The sequence below is a fragment of the Protopterus annectens genome, chromosome 1.part1 (assembly GCF_019279795.1).
Source record: "Protopterus annectens isolate FY-2018-M chromosome 1.part1, PAN1.0, whole genome shotgun sequence".
In the NCBI taxonomy this organism is placed as follows: domain Eukaryota; kingdom Metazoa; phylum Chordata; order Ceratodontiformes; family Protopteridae; genus Protopterus; species Protopterus annectens.
The window spans coordinates 1173033363-1173045374 of NC_056726.1; the positions used below are offsets into that span (position 1 = coordinate 1173033363).

The window sequence follows — 12012 nt, forward strand, 5'->3', positions numbered from 1 at the left end:
ACAGTGTGTGTATAGTGAATATGTACCGTGGCCTGTGTAGAGACTGTAGTAGATGTCTTTGTTCTTGGTCCTGTTCTATCTGATGTTACATGCTGCTCCACTGTATGTCACCCTATCAGCTTACATGTTTGTAGGGGCGAATACACAGATGCCCCATATCACAGACAGGCATCGGACCACACTGTCTAGCGGCCCAGTATATGTAGGTTTGTCATGTGAGTGGCTCATATGAGGTTGGTGTAGATCAGATAGTCCATATACTGTAATATTACGCTAGCTTACCATATGTGGCTGTGTTCACATTGGTTGTGGTTATGCACTTTCACACAGGCGTCTGTTACTCTGTGATGTGACATGCCTGTAGAGCCTGCTATCTATGCAGGTACATATGTATTCCCACATGGGAGATGTAGCCCAGTGTTGTCAGTCTGCCTGTAGCTTGCACTGTGCTTTGTTACATGGCTAGCAGCTTACTGTACTTATCCAGTGAGATGTCATGTCCAGATACTTGCCAGATGTACTTCTGCCGGGACACCATGACAGTCATGTACGTCAGACAAAACAGTGGGATGCTGTTCAGATGTATGCCACTAACTAGTGGGTAGTATGTGGCCATGGCACCTCTGTACCAGCGGTTATTATGTGTCAAGACAGACAGGGGTGTATGAATGCATAACCTATGGAGGCAAATGTATACCAGTATTTACATGTTATACACATCTACATGGTTGTTAACATCCACATTGGCAGGCCTGGTCCACATGTCTTGCATGAAGAGGTTCTGTATATACCCCTGGACTGACCAGCGTGTGTCAGGCTGTCCACATATATTGGCCATATCGCAGCTGTAGTTCACAGGGGCGTTACTGTGCTAGCAGTGGTACTGTACTATAATGACCTTAGGATGTCTGTTAGTAGCCAATGGCGCACATGTTAACAGCAGATGTGGTCTCCCACACACACCATTTCTGTGAAGACCATCCCTATTACAGTAGCAATAGTCTACAAATATGCCTGCAATACATACATGACATCCCCTTGCACTGAGAGGTTGGGACTTTTGGGGCTGAGGTAGGGCTCCACTCCATGTGCAGGACATATGGCTAACATATATGTATATATAATTATACATATATCCATAAAGATATATACACATATACATATCTTGCTTACTGTATGACAACAGTTTTATACATATGTGCCTGTGTTCCAGCCTCTGTCCTCCACTTACACACCAGGCTTTGCACATGTGACATGCTGTCAGGAGTTGTTATGCAGTGGGTTGTGTGTATGTCATGCTGTCATTCCTGCCATCCCTCCACTGCTGTTGTGTCCCCCACACATACTGGGGGGTTGGGGCCATATATGTGTGGGCTTCACCTACACAATACATCTGTGCCCTAATGCACTGCAGCGGCCAGTGTATGTAACCGTGGTATATGGCCCAGTAGTAGTGAGTGTAGGGGGGGGGTGCACCATGACTAACTTAGGCTGTTACAACATGTGTGGGTATCTGGGGTAAGCTGCCTTAAGGTATCTGGATGTACATTACCATACAATCTACTGTGGGTAAATGCATGCCTACTGCCTCCTGCCATACAGAACGTTCTGTTTGTCAGTGTGATTGTGATGGTGTCAGTTATGCCTTGTTATGTAACAGATGCATCCCGTTGTGTCAACTGGGGTCTGTACCCCCTATGGATTGTGTACAGAATGTAGATAGAGGCTACTGACCTATACATCGGCAATACGTACTGTTGATTGTCTGGTATGCTGTGGGCCAGTCTGTCATTACTATTGTACTACTTGAAGGCCTCGGCCTGGACAGCAACATATGTCAACCTTTCCACATTACTGTCTCAGTATAACTGTTTCACAGTTGCATTACACTGATCATATGAATGTCAGTGTCTAAACGGCTATATGACATGGCATACACAACTGTCATAGTACACAAATATAGCTTTCACATTCATTTATGCGCACCTGTGTGTGATATTATATCCTTTGATATCTCTGTGGGTAAATGTTGCAGGCTATGAATGTCATTCATATGGGTGGCTCATACAGTCTCCAGTTGGTAAGGTGGTGACTGTAGGTATACTGGCTGCTCAATGTTGTGTGCACGTACTACATATGTATCTTACTGTACATATCTCTGTGCGTGCATGTGTAGTTTTTTATAGATATATATATGCTTGTATCTGCATATATGTGTCTGTGTATATGTATCCTAGGGATGGCCATGCCGTGTGTGGTCCTGGTTATGGGATCTGCAACACTTGGTACTGTATTACATGGGGGACGTGCTTGGCTGGGGGGGAGTATACCTATTCGTACCAGACATATATTGTGTGGGGCCCCTCAACCCTATTAACGTTGCATGAGGACATATATGTTTTTATTTCCCCAATGTTATCTCCAGATGTCTGTCCGTATACATCTATATATGTATATGTATATATCTGCTGACATATACATGACCTGCTGTATATATTTACACATGTAGATGTAGAGATATATATCCATAGATGTAGGCATTTGCATGTATATATGTTTATATATATATATATATATATATATATATATATACACACACACACACACACACACACACACACACACACACACACACACACACATACATATATCAATATGTTGTACCTGTTTAGACATTAATATGTTTACTCAGACACATACATCTATATGTTGGATTACATTCTCTGTACTGAGACACATACATCTATATGTTGGATTACATTCTCTGTACTGTTGAATGACTGGACTGGATGATATGTTTCTGAAAACATATAGGTTATGTATATCTGCCATAGTTTAGTGGTAAATTACTTTGTTTATGGTGTGCAGGGTCCTGGGTTTGAGCCTTGCAGAGGCAGTTTATTCTGTTGCTTGCCAGAACATGGCCTGTTGCATACAGAGTGATTAAGGCACTTAAAAGCAGTGGTAAGCGGGTTTGCATGGAGGTAAGCACTGCTAAATCCTGGTTACAGTTTCTTATACTCAGTCAACTTCTAAATTGCTTCACCTGTGTAAGCAGTGCTTAGCTCCGCTCATACCCGCGCAAACCTGCTTACAACCGCTTTAAAGTGCCTACTCCCGCTTACCCCCATGCTAACCTCTTTAAAAGAAAAGAAAAAAGGGTTGATAGGAAAGTGGTGAAAAAGGGGCACAAAATGGGTAAGAAAGTAGGGAAAATAACTAAGCATGTGCAGGAAGGGTGTAGGAAAGGTCCATAGCTGCCCATTTCTTCTACAGCAACAGCTGTGCATATACACTGAATTTGGAGGTAGATTTGGACCTCAAATCCCTGGGAGAGGGGTGAGGACAACATAAATTCATTATGATGCCAATTAGACCAGATTACATGTGTCCAGTGGGCAGGTTTGCAAAATGGACAGCCATGTATGGGGCGAGACTGTTTTGTGGGAACAGACTGCCCTTCATTTTCTTTTCAGGTGGGAGTGGGATGTTGGGGGGCAGTTGAAGGTAAATTTTGGGAGGTAGGTTGGGTAGGTTAACAGACATGACACACAAGACGCATACAGGGGCGGTATATGACACATGTAGGGGGTAAAAACCTTGATGGGCAGGGATGCTAGGATATCGGAAGCCCACAAGCCCCCTAGTGGCAACAGTGGGACTGAGGACTCCATCCTTGAGCAGTCACGACAGTGCCGTACCCTTGTGAAATATGACTGCAGACCATTCTCCTGCTGACACGTACACCTACAACACAAATGGATCACATTATGGAGATAACAATCAGTGTTACTGACAGCTGAAATGCATCATAGCTGCATGGCTACACTACCTGACATGTATGCATTACACATTACCCCTGACAATATCTTACACTGCAGTACATTGCAGCACTCTACAGCAGTCACCGTGTGCATCAGAACCATATTAGCCTGTCCCTGCATCAATGTTATGGATGACAGGGATGCGGCACAGGTATCATATGCACAGGGTGTATTGCTGGTTTGCCAGAGGCCGAGGGTGGTCCATACATGTGTTACCATGTGTGTGGGTGAAGGGTTTTGTTCAATGATGGGGGCATGGTGATGTGTTGTGTGTCGGTATGGGGTCACCTAGGTGTGTTTGCATAATGTGTGGGTATGCATGCACACAGTCCTGCCATATGGCTGCCCTATACAGGTGTTGTTGGATGGCTGCAGACCATACCTGGCAGGGTGTGCAGTTCAGTGCCTCCAGCCATGGACACACTGACTGTGCTTGCCAGGGGTTCCATGGGCACGTGCAGGTACAGACCTTGAAGTGTTACTCTCCCCTAATGATGACAGGTGTCCGCTGGAACCATGTCCTGCCTCGGACTGGCCAGGGCCACGTGCACGAGGCCTGCTGTGGTGTGGACAGCACCCCCAGTGGTGTGCTGGGGCTGGTACTGCCACTACAGGAGTGGCTTGGTGTCCTGGCATGTCCACGTTGACCACCAACTGCTGGTGTTTCTGGCCTACGTCCACGTGGCTGTCGCACCACTCCCACCACATGTTCTAGCACGGACATACCACGGTCGAGGAGGCCTACCATCTCACCCCACCGTCTATCCATGACCTCGGTCTGTTCACGGAGGGCAGCAGCAAGGTCATAGAGGTTGCCACTTACAGATGAGAAAGCAGCCCTCTGCAGCCTCAGGCCCTGTCTGGTGTAGATGTCCATACGTGCCTGTGCCTCCATTATGGCCTGAAACATGCTCCTGGTGGTACCAGTTGTGGCACCTCTGCCAGGGGCATGATGACCAGCGGCCCTCCCACGAGCACCATGGTACACCTGCCGATGTGGTGCCCTGCTGGACATCTGGCTATGCCGAATGTGACCCGACACAGTTGGCATGGACACCACACCTTCCTGGTCACTGGCACCAACCTTCAACTGTTCCTCTGCTATGGCCACGTGTGATGGGGTTTGTAGGGACACTGTAACTGTGTGCGGGCTTGGGGTGGCTAGCAGGGTGATGACACAAGATGGAACAGTTTCGGCCTCTGACAACCCCACCTGTGTCTCAACAGTACCATCATCATCATCAGTGTCTGTACGGACACCTACCTCAGTCTGCATGCAGGAGGTACCCTGACCCACCTTGCCACCTGTGGGGGAAACAAACACACACTTTAAGACCTGTACAGCACTGCATAACAGTACACACATTTACACACACACACAGTCACAGTCACACACACACAGTCACACACACACACACACACACACACACACACACACACACACACACACACACACACACACACACACACACTGACAGTCCACCTTACTACCTCCCTTTCCCTGGGTTTACAGTCTTACATTCAGTTACATATGTTCCCCATCCTGCATGGCACTTGCTAACATGCACTCATTAATACTACCCATTAACATATTCATCTCCATGCCTACACGTGTGATCACAAGACATGACCTGTTACTCCATCACCTCCCTGACTTTGGTGGAGTAGGATGTACATGGCCTCACTGCTGTCATCCAGTATTACCCTGTGTATGTCCAGTCATAGTGTACATGGCCTCTATATGGTTGGGGCTGCTAAATTCACTACATATGTCACACACCGGAGTCTCATACTACAGTCTTGCTCAGGCCATGCCTCATCTGCTGCACAATCAACCCATCATGCGGTCAACAGTAATACCTGGATACACTCACCGATGTGGTCTGGTAATTCCCCATTGCATTAGTAGTGCTGTATACGTGCGTAGCTGGTTATCTATCTGCTGCTGGCAATATGATGTGTATACTTGGCATGTACTTTCCCTCTCAATGCATGCTCTGTGCTACAAACCTTGTTATGCTATCAGCTGTCCTGTGTTCAATTATCGGGCAGGTTGTCCTGGTGTCTCCTGTGTCACTACATGTACATGTAAAACACAATCCCAAGGAGAAGTATTGTCATGTGATTAATCCCACTATCGCCTGTGCATACAGGGACACCTACACAGACACACATGTACACACACATCTGACATGCATCAACCACACTCCATTCCACCAGATTGCACTTACAGACACAATCAGCACCCTCCCACACACACACCTACATGTGGGGTTGCACAGCTTTTGTACACACACAGTCCTCCCATTACCCTTCTGTCAGCATGCATTACATCTGGTGCTCAACAGCATGCAGTGCAACTATAGTGACCTCATGCTAGCGGCAGTATACATGTGTGTGATGCATGGGCTGTGTTGGTAGGTGATGGCCCTTCCCCTTAACACTGCACTCATGTATGAAGTGTTACTGTGGACCTGTTATGCACCCTGCCTTGCACTGTGCACCATACCTCACAGGTGTACAAACCATTGCTGCATATGTAGTATTGTGTCAGTTATGTCAGCTCCAATGCTCACAGTCCCTATGTGTTACGGCAACTCATACATGGGATGATATGTGAACAGATATCATTTGTGAATGCCTGATGTCTGCTTTACAGATCACAACATCAGCAGTGCATGCATGACCAGTACAGGACTATTACACTGACAACCACCAGATCTTACCATGGCTGTGGGGGGTGCCCTACACATGTCACAGAACTCTGCATGGTTGCAAGGTCTACTCATGTGCCCATCCCTTGGAGTGCCCACACTGTTGTCACTATTGCTGTGGGGTCAGGGTTATGTCTGCCACAGTTACATAACCTGACTGTGCGCAGATACAGCCATGAGGGTATTGTTTCACACATGTCCCTACTGTAGGCCGTGTGTCCTGCCATACTTCTCATCCCTGCGGACACACTGCACAATGACAGGATGTTAGTTATCTTGCATGTGTCTGTTGTACCCTTCCGATACCCCAGCATGGTCTCTACTGTGACGCAGTGCATTTCACAACAACAAAACATGAACATGTACAGTATGCAGTATGGGTAGGTGTGTTAGATGTGTGCATGGAATATCACATAGCCATTACATGCACAGTGTATTGTCATGCATGAACATGAACCATATTCACCGGCTACAGGCTGCAGCTGTGGTGGTATCCTGGAGGGTTGTACATAAGAGTGTGAGAAAGTTGTTGTCAGTGGCCACAGCTGTGGCATTCATAAAGAGTGATTGCAGCATTACGTTACATCTACAGTAGGAGTCCACAATACTACAGCTTATGCACGTCTGTTTATTACTACTACACAGCAACAGACTATGTATATGACATCTCAGATTTGCATGATGTACCTGTACAGATGCAGATGCATACACAACAGTGGTGTATTGATGTGCCCTGGGGCCTTACCTGCATGCTCCTCAGCCAGTGTGCCGGTGGCACCCACCTCCACAATGCGCCCTGCCAGTTGTTGGTGCTGCAGGTGGTCAGGTGCCGCAAGGCTCCTGAGAAGCTCCTCCACACGGGTGAGGGGTGGATGGGCAGCTTTCCCCCCCTGTTGTGAGGTGGTCCCCCCCCCCATACAGCAGCTGCACGCCGACGTACATGGCAAAGCAGGTCGCTGCAATGATGCTGGACTTGCTCATTGCTGCGGTTCTGCAGTCCGACATCATTGACCCTGTGGACTAGTTTGTTCCACAGGGAGGTCCTCTCCTGCTGATCATGGGCTGTCCGGCCAAACAGCTGTTCACAGTGCTGAAACCAAATGTTCAATGAAGACTTCTGTTTCGGCAGCACTGTAAGCTGGCAAACGGGTGTGGGGCATCCTCCCTGGAAGACATAAAGATGGAAACAGGTCTGAGCAACTCATAAAGCAGGGTTACATAGTTCTTAATACACATCTTTGACTCCCCCACCATATCAGCGACAACAAACCGTTCACAGAATGCAATTGGTATGTCGGCTGTTTACCTACCATTGAGATATATGTTGTATTGTACCAAGGTTTGCGCTATGTGTTTGTGCCATGCTTTGTGCTATGTGTTTGTAGCCATGCTCCCTGTGGGGACACTATCTTTGCTGGCCTGTTACAGACTATTTCACCTGCATGCCATTGTCAGTGCCACTATATATATATATATATATATATATATATATACATATATATATATATATATATATCTATATATATCTACATATATATATATATATATATATATATATATATATATATCTATATATATATATATATATATATACACACACACACACACACACACACACACACACACACACACACACATATATATATTTATTTATATATATATATATATATATATATATATATACATATACGTATATGTGTAGATATATCTTGTCGGTTGTTTATATACCTATGAGTGTCTGTATATCTGCAGACATACTTGTCTAATTGTATATCACACATATATGTATCTATATGTGGGGTGCATACAGACATCTGGTCCACATTCTGTAACTGTCTTTCATTCACAGCTGCACTGTTCTGCCTTAGTGCAACACAGCCAGGTGTCACAAATGAACAAGGACTAACATTAGGGTGGTATATATGGTGAGAGTTTGCTGGTAAGCCTATTATACACCTATGGCATTTGTGCATGCTGCATTACACATTAACATGACTGTCCTGCAAGTGGTGTGCTCTGACACCCATGTGTCTATCATGATGGCAGTACTTCCACCACCAGCTATTGCCCAGACTAACATACCAAACACACATATTATGGCTTAAATCTTTGTCATTCATTGCTGAACTGAAACAGTTGGCAGGTATATCCCACTGCCTACAGGGACAGACAGTATTGTCCAGAGCAGTTGTTCAGCAGAACTTCATTACATGGACAACTACAGATGGCACATATAAATCATTCCACATCATATATCCTATTATTCTATACCACATACTACACTCTATTACATACATATATGTTTTACATATCTGTCATTTTTTTCTGACAGCTTGTTGATGTTTAAGGTTTTTTTTTTTATTTTTCTGTGTGTGTGTGTGTCTCTCTCTCTCTCACCACTAGAGTGATTGAGCTGGTTTGAATGGATTGCAACATGGCTTTTGTAAGTGATGCACATGATCACCGGTGATGGGCTCTGCACCAATCAGTGTGCAACAGTTGCTAATTGCATGCAGCCTGCTGTGTAGTACTAAAGATAACCACTGTCATGGCAACCCAGTACTATAAAATACTGACTCATGTGGGCGTTGTCCCTTAACCTTTCCAGTATGGAGAACATCCTTCCTGTATGTTGGCAGCAGTGTTACAGACAGCAGGTTGCAATACCTCTTACAGCAGGAATTGCAGACACAGGCCAATTACACATTTGTATGAGGTTACAGACCTACAGACAAAGTGAGTAGTGTTATGTGAATTGTATATTGCTGGTCTTGCATTGTTTGTGTGTACATAGTAGTTCAGGATGGAATGCAGTCTGTCTGCATAGCTCTCAACTGTGGGCCTATCCACATGATGGCCAGAGGATTGTCTGTTTGGTTTGGTCTGTGCACTACACAGGTCTTGTCCTAGATATATCACTGGCAGTCTGTATGTTGCATGCTATCAGTACATGGTGACATCCATTTGTGTTTCTGATGTCTTATTTCTGCACAAGGGTATGTTGCAACAAATCCTGTAACACCAGCAATTTCCAGGATGTGCAACAGCAATATTGAAAGTATGGCCCTGTGTTCCTGCCTCTGTCCTCCACATATGTGGCAGGCTTTGTCCTGCTGTGATACAGTTAGGGGTTGTTGGGTAATCGCCTATCATTATTTACTTCTAGCATTCCTGCTATCATCCCAGTCATATCATGGACTCCCACAAAATATTGACTACAGGGTGTAATTGGAGGCTGCTGATCTACATCAGATCAGATGTTGACTGTTACCTAACTTGAAGGCAAATCCTTTGTCTACTGTAGTACTAATTGAAGGCCTTGGCCTGGACAGCATAGTATGTTATATATCCACATTTCTTCCATCTACTGTTTTGTGTGGGCCTTACATTCATCACTGATTACATATTTCAGACTTTATGTGCTGTAAGTAATGGCATACATTATTGTATAGTACAAAGATAAAGGTTTTCTGTGTATGCATATCTGTTTGTCGTGTCATGTCCTTTGAATTGTGAGTGGGTATATGTTTAATGTAAGTATTCTCATTTGTGGGAATGGTTGCCACACTGCACATTTCACAGGTACCAGTTACAGGGCTTGTGGCTGAATGATATACTTTGCACCCAGTACTTCCACACTACGTCTACATATGTATGGCTATAATACCTTTTGTCTGTGTATATGTGTATGTACCTATATATATATATATATATATATATATATATATATATATATATATATATATAGACTTGAACATATTTGTCAATGTATAATGTGTGTGCATATCTGAACCATTGTAATGTGTACTCCTTCCACATTGTATATGCGCTACGGTAGAATTACTTTTATGCATGATATGTTACAGATATTGCCCTGACATTTACAGGTGAATTGGCTTACTGTTAAAGCATTGTGGCTGTGTTGTGGAGGGTCCTGTAGTCAACAAAGTACAGTTTTGTTCCTACCATAAATGTAGATGTCCGAGAGGTATGCATCTGCAGTCCTTACAAATGGGTTGTCCTGGCCTCAGGCAGCCCTTCGGTCGGCCGGATTCCAAAGTCTGGGTCTGGCCTCGGCTGATGTCGCACTTCACCAGACGTCATAGCTGCAGTTCAGCGGGTATAAAGGCATCAGCCGACGCCATTTTCCTCAGTGTTTCTTGCCCCAGATGCCAGGTGCCCTCTAGGAAGGCTAAATTTGGATAAATGCAAATGTTTCCAAACAATAGAGAGCAAATAGAAATAAACATGTATATACATATCTACAAACAAATACACCATAATAGATTCCCCCAGCTAGCTATAAGATGGGCAAATACCCTAGGAGTACCACAGAGGGGAAGGAGGGTGGGTAATCCTGACTGCAGAAGCATACCTCTCGGACATCTACATTTATGGTAGGTACAAAACTGTACTATGTCCTTCAAGGATGCATCTGCAGTCCTTACAAATGGGTAGAATACCATAGCCAAACTGGGGGAGGAGGCACTAAGGAGGCACTAAGAGTTTATGGTGTAGTTAAGATCCCTTGCAAAACAGCAGTGGCAAAACCTGCTCGGGATCTGGAGTATAAAGGTAGATTATAATGCTTGGCAAATGTATGCACGGAGCTCCAAGTAGCAGCCTCTAAAATGTCTTTGGTAGCCACTCCTCGTAAGAAAGCTGTAGTAGTGGCTGTAGCCCTTGTGGAGTGAGGTCTGATGTTTTCTGGAGTTGCCTTTCCATGAAAAGAGTAACAAAATCTAATGCAATTTCCTATCCATTTTGAGATTGTTTGTTTTGAAATTGCTTTTCCTTCCATTCCTGTTGCATATGCTACCAGAAGCTGGTCAGTTTTTCTATTGTTCTTGGTTCTGTCCAGGTAGTAGCGCAATTGTCTGTGTACATCCAAGGTATGCAGCAATCTTTCCCCCCTGTTCTGTGGGTTGGGGAAGAAAGTTGGTAAGTGTATTGCTTGATTTAATGATACCCTGGAGACCACCTTTGGCATAAAGGTAGGATTAGTTCTCATGGACACTCTATCCTGATGGAAGATAAGGAAGGGCTGTACTGCCATTAATGCCTGTAATTCAGAAACCCTTCTAGCTGAAGTGATTGCAAGCAGGAATGCAGTCTTCCAAGATAAGTACTGTAATTCTGCTGTTGCTGCTGGTTCAAAAGGGGGAAGTGTCAACTTTTCTAACACAAAGTTCAAGTCCCATGTAGGCAATGGAGGTTTCCTTGGTGGCTTTACATTTTTAATTCCTCTGAGAAACTGCCTGAGTAGAGGTTGAGAAAAGACTGGAGGATCCATGTTGTATTCTGCTGAAATTGCTGATGCATGAATCTTAATGGAGGAGTAGGAGAGACCATTGTGGAAAAGCTCTGCTAAGTATTACAGGATGTTAGCTATGTTTGGCAATGATGCATCCACTCCTTTTGTTGCACTCCAAATGAGATATATTTTCCATTTTGCTGTATAAGTTTTCCTTGTT

The 12012-nt window shown here is 44.7% G+C and overlaps 1 protein-coding gene across 1 annotated transcript in view; it reads right to left on the reverse strand.

The window, feature by feature from the left end:
* TMEM143 (transmembrane protein 143) overlaps positions 1–12012 on the reverse strand; it is a 1024200-nt gene that overhangs the window by 149844 nt on the left and 862344 nt on the right. The gene's annotated exons all lie outside the window — the stretch shown is intronic.